Below are 6,439 nucleotides of genomic sequence, written 5' to 3' on the forward strand. Positions count from 1 at the left end.
ACTCAATGGAAACAACCCTCTTGAGATGTTTTACTGTCCTTTCTGAAAGGCTTTCAAGGCTGGCACAGTAGACGGCAAAATGGTGGAGATGTACGATGGACCAGATGTTGCCCCTCTTCTTTGAGTGCTACACACTGCCACCTCTCCTCTCTCACCGAACCAGCCAAAGGTCTACAATTTGCCTGTTTTCTGCTCATACTGGGTGCCAATTTCCCACTTTTCACACTAAATGTGAGTATCACTGTCACTATCTGCCGGCTATCTGCCGGCGGGTGGAAACTTCACCCACCCAAGATGAATCTTGGTCCTAGGTTCCACATTCCACAAACACGTAACTGATGCCCAGATGGGAAAGAAGTCCTCCTTTCCTGTCACCCTGGCCCTCTGCCCCCGCCAATCGTATAGTCAACTTGGCAATAAATGCTGCCCTTCTCTTCATTGCTTGTTAATGAAGGGGAATTGGGGATTAGAGTCTGTCTTTAAACCCAGTTCCCTGTGGTCAACCTGCAGCCACCTCCCCAGTCTCCCCTCATTAACACGCAGTGAAGAGAAGGACACCATTTATTGCCAAGTCGACTGTAGGATTTGGTCCTGTTCACTTCTGATTCCCACAGACTTCCCTCTCTACGTTCCTGGGAATTGGGCTGACAGCGTCTCCCCCTCGCCTCTTCCAGAACATCCTGGCAGCATTCCATCCTCCTTGCGCAAAAGGTCAAGAAATGTGAAGGATATGAGCTTTGACCTGACTTATAAGCTAATAAGTTAGCCCGCCCCCGTTTCATGGATGCTGGAAAAAGATACAGTTCTCCCGAGTCACAGACAAAGGACTTCATTGCTCAAGGAAATAGCAGGAGCCCCAAAAATCAATGTTTGCTCTTGTTTCCTGAGCCCCCAGTCCTCCGGGGAAACTCAAAGAGAGCCAGGAGATACACACAATGGGCTGCGTTACAGGGGAGGAATCTGTGCTTAAGGTACGTGCTCCAGAGGAAGACGCTCTCTCTAACCCCCAAGGCTGTTCTTCACCCAGACATCCCTAGAAAGATACTCTGCAACCTAGGTGGCAGGTACTTCTACTCTCAAGGTATACAGAAATGCAAGAAGCCACGGATCATTTTCTCCCCAAAAGGAATTGATCAAGAAGGATTGTCCTAACGAACACTTTGTGATACTTTCAAAATATAAATCAGCTCATGTTACTTCCTTGCTCCCATGACTACCAGTCATGCTTACGAATAAAATCCAAACTCTTAAACGTGACCCCCAAGGCCTGACATTCCCTGGCCCTGGCTGTGTCTCAGATGCCATCTTTCTGAATCCAGCACTCTGTTCCCCTTGCAGTACCTGGACACCAAAGCACTCTTCCATCTTGATGTCCGCTGTTGCTGGATTTGTACATGGCTCTGTCCTTCCCTCACTGAGGTCACTGTTCAGATGTAACCTCCTTGGAGAAGACTTACTTGAGTACTCTGAAGTTAAACCCCACTTGCTCTAATCCTTCCCCTCATTATTCTTTTTCAGCACACTTACCTCCACCTGCCAAATCCAGGTCCATTAGCTTATTTCTTTGTTATCATCTCCCCCTCTAGACTGTAACCTCTCTGAAGCTGGGGACTTTGGCTAGTATGTCCCCTGACTTAGATCAGAGCCTGCCAGCCACTTGACAGTCCCTCGGTTAATATCTGTTAAATGAAATATGATATTTTCAACTGCTTCTTTCTTCATTAAAAGGACTGCTCACTTGCTTACTCTTTATAAGCCAATATATAGCGAATCAGGCCTGACATACCCGGAAGCAGAGACATTTACAAAGATTGATTCCTTGTGAAAAATGTTACTTTCAGTTTCCCAGAGTGTGTGTTTATTCCTGCAGATAGCCAGTCGACAATGAAGCTCAGAGTACATGTCTGGACTACTGCAATCACGCCCTAGCTGGTCTCTCCCAACTTTCATTCTTGCTACTTGACAACACACTCTCCCTAGAGCATTAAGAGTAATCTTATTGCCATAAAATTTGCATCACATCACAGCCCTCTTTCAAAATCTTCAATGCATCCCATCGCATTTAGAACAGTATCTAAAGTCTTAAAGATGAGCTTCTAAGTCATATCCTAGCACCTAGCTGTCAAACAGACAGGGTTTAGGGTTGACAAAGCAGCTGGAAATTTAGGAGCAAAATCCTGGAAATGAGAAAGTTGCAGAAGGGATGACTCACGGAACCTGAGCATAAACTCCCTCAAATTCCTGGATAACTGCATCTACACATATGTGGGGATTACTGCAGGGGGCTCGGGAAACAGCAGGCAGAAATGGGAGAGGAGTCTGTCTTGGAAAGACAAAGTACACTGGGTGAATCTGGGAGTTGACGGCCCCTTCAGACTTCAAGACAGGAGATTACTAGTCACACAATGAGCCATAAGCGCAAATATATTACTAATAAAAAAAATAAGCAGAAACTCACAGACAAAAAGGGAGAAATAGTTAAATCCACAATTATAATTGAAGATTTTAACACCCTTCTCTTAGTAGTTGACAGAACAACCCTATAAAAAATTAGTAAGGATGTAGAAGATCTAAATGACCAACCATCACCAAATGGACAGTCACAAAACATCACACTTAATGACTAAAAAATACATAGTTTTTTTCAAGTGAATGTGGAATGCTCCCCAAGTTAGATCACATCCCGGGCAACAAAATAATTTCCAAATTGATTTTAAAAGATGTAAATTTGCAGAGAATGTCCCCTGATGATGAAGGAATTAACTTAGAAAGCAATAACAATGCCCTACCTAGAAAGACACAAAATATTTACAAATTAAGTGGCCCACTTTTAAATAATTCCTGGGGCAAAAAAGATACCACAAAGGAAAAAATATATATTTTGAACAAAATAATAAGGGAAATGTAGCATATTAAAATTGTGGGATGTGGGGGCTTCCCTGGTGGCGCAGTGATTGAGAGTCAGCCTGCCGATGCAGGGGACGCAGGATCGTGCCCCGGTCCGGGAAGATCCCACATGCCGCCGAGCGGCTGGGCCCGTGAGCCATGGCCGCTGAGCCTGCGCGTCCGGAGCCTGTGCTCCGCGACGGGAGAGGCCACATCGGTGAGAGGCCCGCATACCGCAAAAAAAAAAAAAAAAAAGAAGAATTGTGGGATGTGGCAAAAGCAGTGTTTTGAGGAACTACATGATTATAAATGCTAATATTAAAATTTTCCGAAGGTCTCCATCTCCTACAATTGCAGCACAAATTCCCAAGTCTGTGGTGTGACACGTTAGGCTCTCATGCCCTGGCTCTGTCTCAGACATCTGATCCTTCTCGGCCTCTCTTAATAGAAGCCTTATGACTCCTTCTTAACGCCATACCTTTGCAGCATTCTTGGTGGCTATCCTCTGCGTAGAAAGCCCTCCTGATTCTCTTATTTCTGAAACTTTTCTTGCAAAATTCAGCCCAGGCAATGTCTCATCCATGACCCCTCAGGCTGAGCAAAGGTCCTCTATTCCTTTATTTTTTGCTTCAAATACAGCAGCAGAAAACTTTTTGTTTCCTTTTGCTCTGTTCGGGGTGGGGCGAGGTAAGCACCCCAAATTTATTAGAGAATTAATCTTCCTGACGTTATTTTTATATGTCCTCATCACCCTTTCCATTCATCTTTGGCTATATACCTAGTTGGGTTTCTTTTCAATGTTTATGCTTATATTAAAATTTGTTGAGGTCATGTATTATTACACATTGTAATCCTAACCTATTTATATACCTCCCTTTTTATTCCTCATCAACTAGAATTGCATTTATGGGGCCTTCATAACTTCTCAAACATTTTAGACTCTCTTCCAGAAATTCATGTTTGGGGGTCAAATTTATTTTTTCTCTGAATGCTTTTGAACTCTGCTCTTCTGGCTCTGTGGGTACCAAATGTAACCATCTCCATATTTTCACTTGCTGGCTGCCAAGGACTCTAAGATGAACTTACTGTTTGTTTTTTTTCTGGGATTTTAACATTTCTTTTTTGATAACCAAGCAGGTTTTTCATATTGGTAAGAATTGCTGCAGAAGTTTGTTTCTACTGGTTTTTGTGTTCTAATTTCTGGGAGGTGCAAATGATACCAAAAGCAATTTAACTTACAAGTTCATTAATATCAAGAGCTACACTGAGACATGGATTCCAAGCAGGCCCCTGTTTGGTATTCCTCAAATTAACATTTGCTAATTATTGGTTCAGTATTTACTTGGTTGGGAGTGGGGTGAATAAATTGATTTTATATGAAAAATGTCTCAATCTTTATATTCAAAGTTATGTATTAAATGTGCCATCTATAAGCTATATTTTTTTAACTTTTAATTTGGAAATAATTTCAAACTTAAAGTTGCAAGAAAAAGAATCATATAGAGAATGCCTGGATAGCCTTTACCCAGGTTCACCTATTCTTAACTTTTAGCCCCATTTGCTTTATTATTTGTTATCTGTCAATCTATCATCTATCTGTATCATCTATCATTTAATACCTCTAATCTGCCAATCTAATCTGTCCATCATCTATTTACATATTTTTCTGAGCCATTTGAGAGCATATTTCATGTATTATGGCCCTTTACCCCTAATACTTTAGGTGTATTTTTTTAAAAAAGAATAAGGATATTCATTTATGTAACCACGTTCTGTAATATATTTAACTGTTGTCTAATTCCTCAGGTGTATTCCAACCTGTCAATTGACCTAATAACTTCCCATATAACATTATTTTTCCTCTAGTAAAGGATCACTCTAGGATCTAGTATAGCATTTAGTTCTCATGTTTCTTTAACCTCCTTTGACCTGGAACATTTCCACAGCTTTTCTTTATCTTTTAACAACATTGACATTTTTGAAGTATAATCCCCCATTTAAAAAACAGAGCACTCTTCATTTTTTATTTGTCTACTGTTTCTTCATTATTCGATTGAAGTTATACAGTCTCAGCTGAAATATCACATAGAGGAAGCTATATCCTTCTCAAGACATCGTGCCCATCTGCCTCTCATTGGTGGCGTTAACTTTGATGATCCTATCAGGGTGTTGTCTCATTTCTCCATTGTATAGCTATTACTTTTTTTTTTTTTGAAATGGGACAGTTTTTTAATGAGGTTCTTTGTAAGACGTTCAGAACACGACTTTGTGAGGATAAATTCTGTTTGTGAGAGCAAACACAGAGCAGAGGTAGCCCTGGAGCTGAGGAACAGCTTTGATTTTTTGCAGAATTTGTGAGTCCACAGCTTTCTGATGAACCTTGAGCTGCTCTGTAATCTCGTATTTCTCTCTCTCTGTGTCGAAGATCTCACCTTCCTGGTGCCTGGGCTTACGCAGCTTCTATTTGAAGTAAGTGTCAGTGAGATGTTCTGGGATTTTCACACCACTGATATCAATTTTGGTGGAAGTGGCAAGGACAAACTTCTGGTGTGTTCTCCGCAGAGGAACTCGACTGAGGGACAGGGGCCCAGTCACAAGTAGCAAGCCACTGCTCAGCTGTTTCAGGAAAATGACCCTCTTGCCTCTGTGGCGCTCAGAGAGGCAGATCAGAATAGTCCCAGGAGTGATGCTAGCGTGCAGTTTTCTCACGTGCGTACTGAAGGGTTTTTTGCTGTGACTCAACAGCTTTCGAGGCACATCTTCAGTAGGATAATATCTAGGCATTTTGCGAAGTTTAACCACCCGGGTACCACCATTCTTGTCACCACCAACTGGTTTTGTGACAGTAGCAAGAACCTTCACCTTTTTCTTCTTTTCCACCTTGGATTTAGCTGCTGAATACCTCCTCTTGTACAAGGCCGTTCCGGAATACATAGCCGATCGGGAACATCTGCCAATTCCTCTGACCAGGACAGGGTTTTGGCAGCAGCAGGGCTTCCCCTGCTTCACCTTTTTAATCTTGCCACCACCATCAGCCTTCTTGGCTTCAGGTTTTTTCTCCTTAGTATCTGGCTTCTCAGCCTTTTCACCTGCCATCTACCAATACATATATTTTTTAAAAGGCATTTCACCAATTATCTCATAGCTATACAGCGATAGGCCTACCAGACTACAAGTTCTCATCCTCTTTCTACATCCTTTTCATCCCTCCCACGATAAGATATAGGCCTTCCTCCAAATCGCCACACATCTGCAGCAACATTCACAGTTAACTTTTGGGTTGCTCCCCAATACAGTATAACCTTCTTAACGATTTGAATATATCTCACAACTATTATTTGTTTGCTACATATATTTAGTGGTCACAAGTCCCTATTGCATTATTTCTGTTTTTGCGAATTAGAAATCCTAGACTTAGCTTTAACAATCTCCCCAGCCAGGGAGCGGCGAGGCTGGAACTTGAAACCATTTGCTTTCAGGACTTTTGCTCTTATCAGACTGTCTCATTCAAGAAATTCGGTTTAGGAGGGGAAGACACACACACACACACACA

The 6,439-nt window shown here is 42.0% G+C and overlaps 1 pseudogene; it reads right to left on the bottom strand.

Moving 5' to 3' along the window:
* Positions 1-5,139: 5,139 nt before the first annotated feature.
* LOC132523057 (large ribosomal subunit protein eL6-like) lies at positions 5,140-5,982 on the bottom strand (annotated as a pseudogene).
* Between the last annotated feature and the right edge of the window lie 457 nt (positions 5,983-6,439).

The sequence above is a fragment of the Lagenorhynchus albirostris genome, chromosome 7 (assembly GCF_949774975.1).
Source record: "Lagenorhynchus albirostris chromosome 7, mLagAlb1.1, whole genome shotgun sequence".
Taxonomy (NCBI): domain Eukaryota; kingdom Metazoa; phylum Chordata; class Mammalia; order Artiodactyla; family Delphinidae; genus Lagenorhynchus; species Lagenorhynchus albirostris.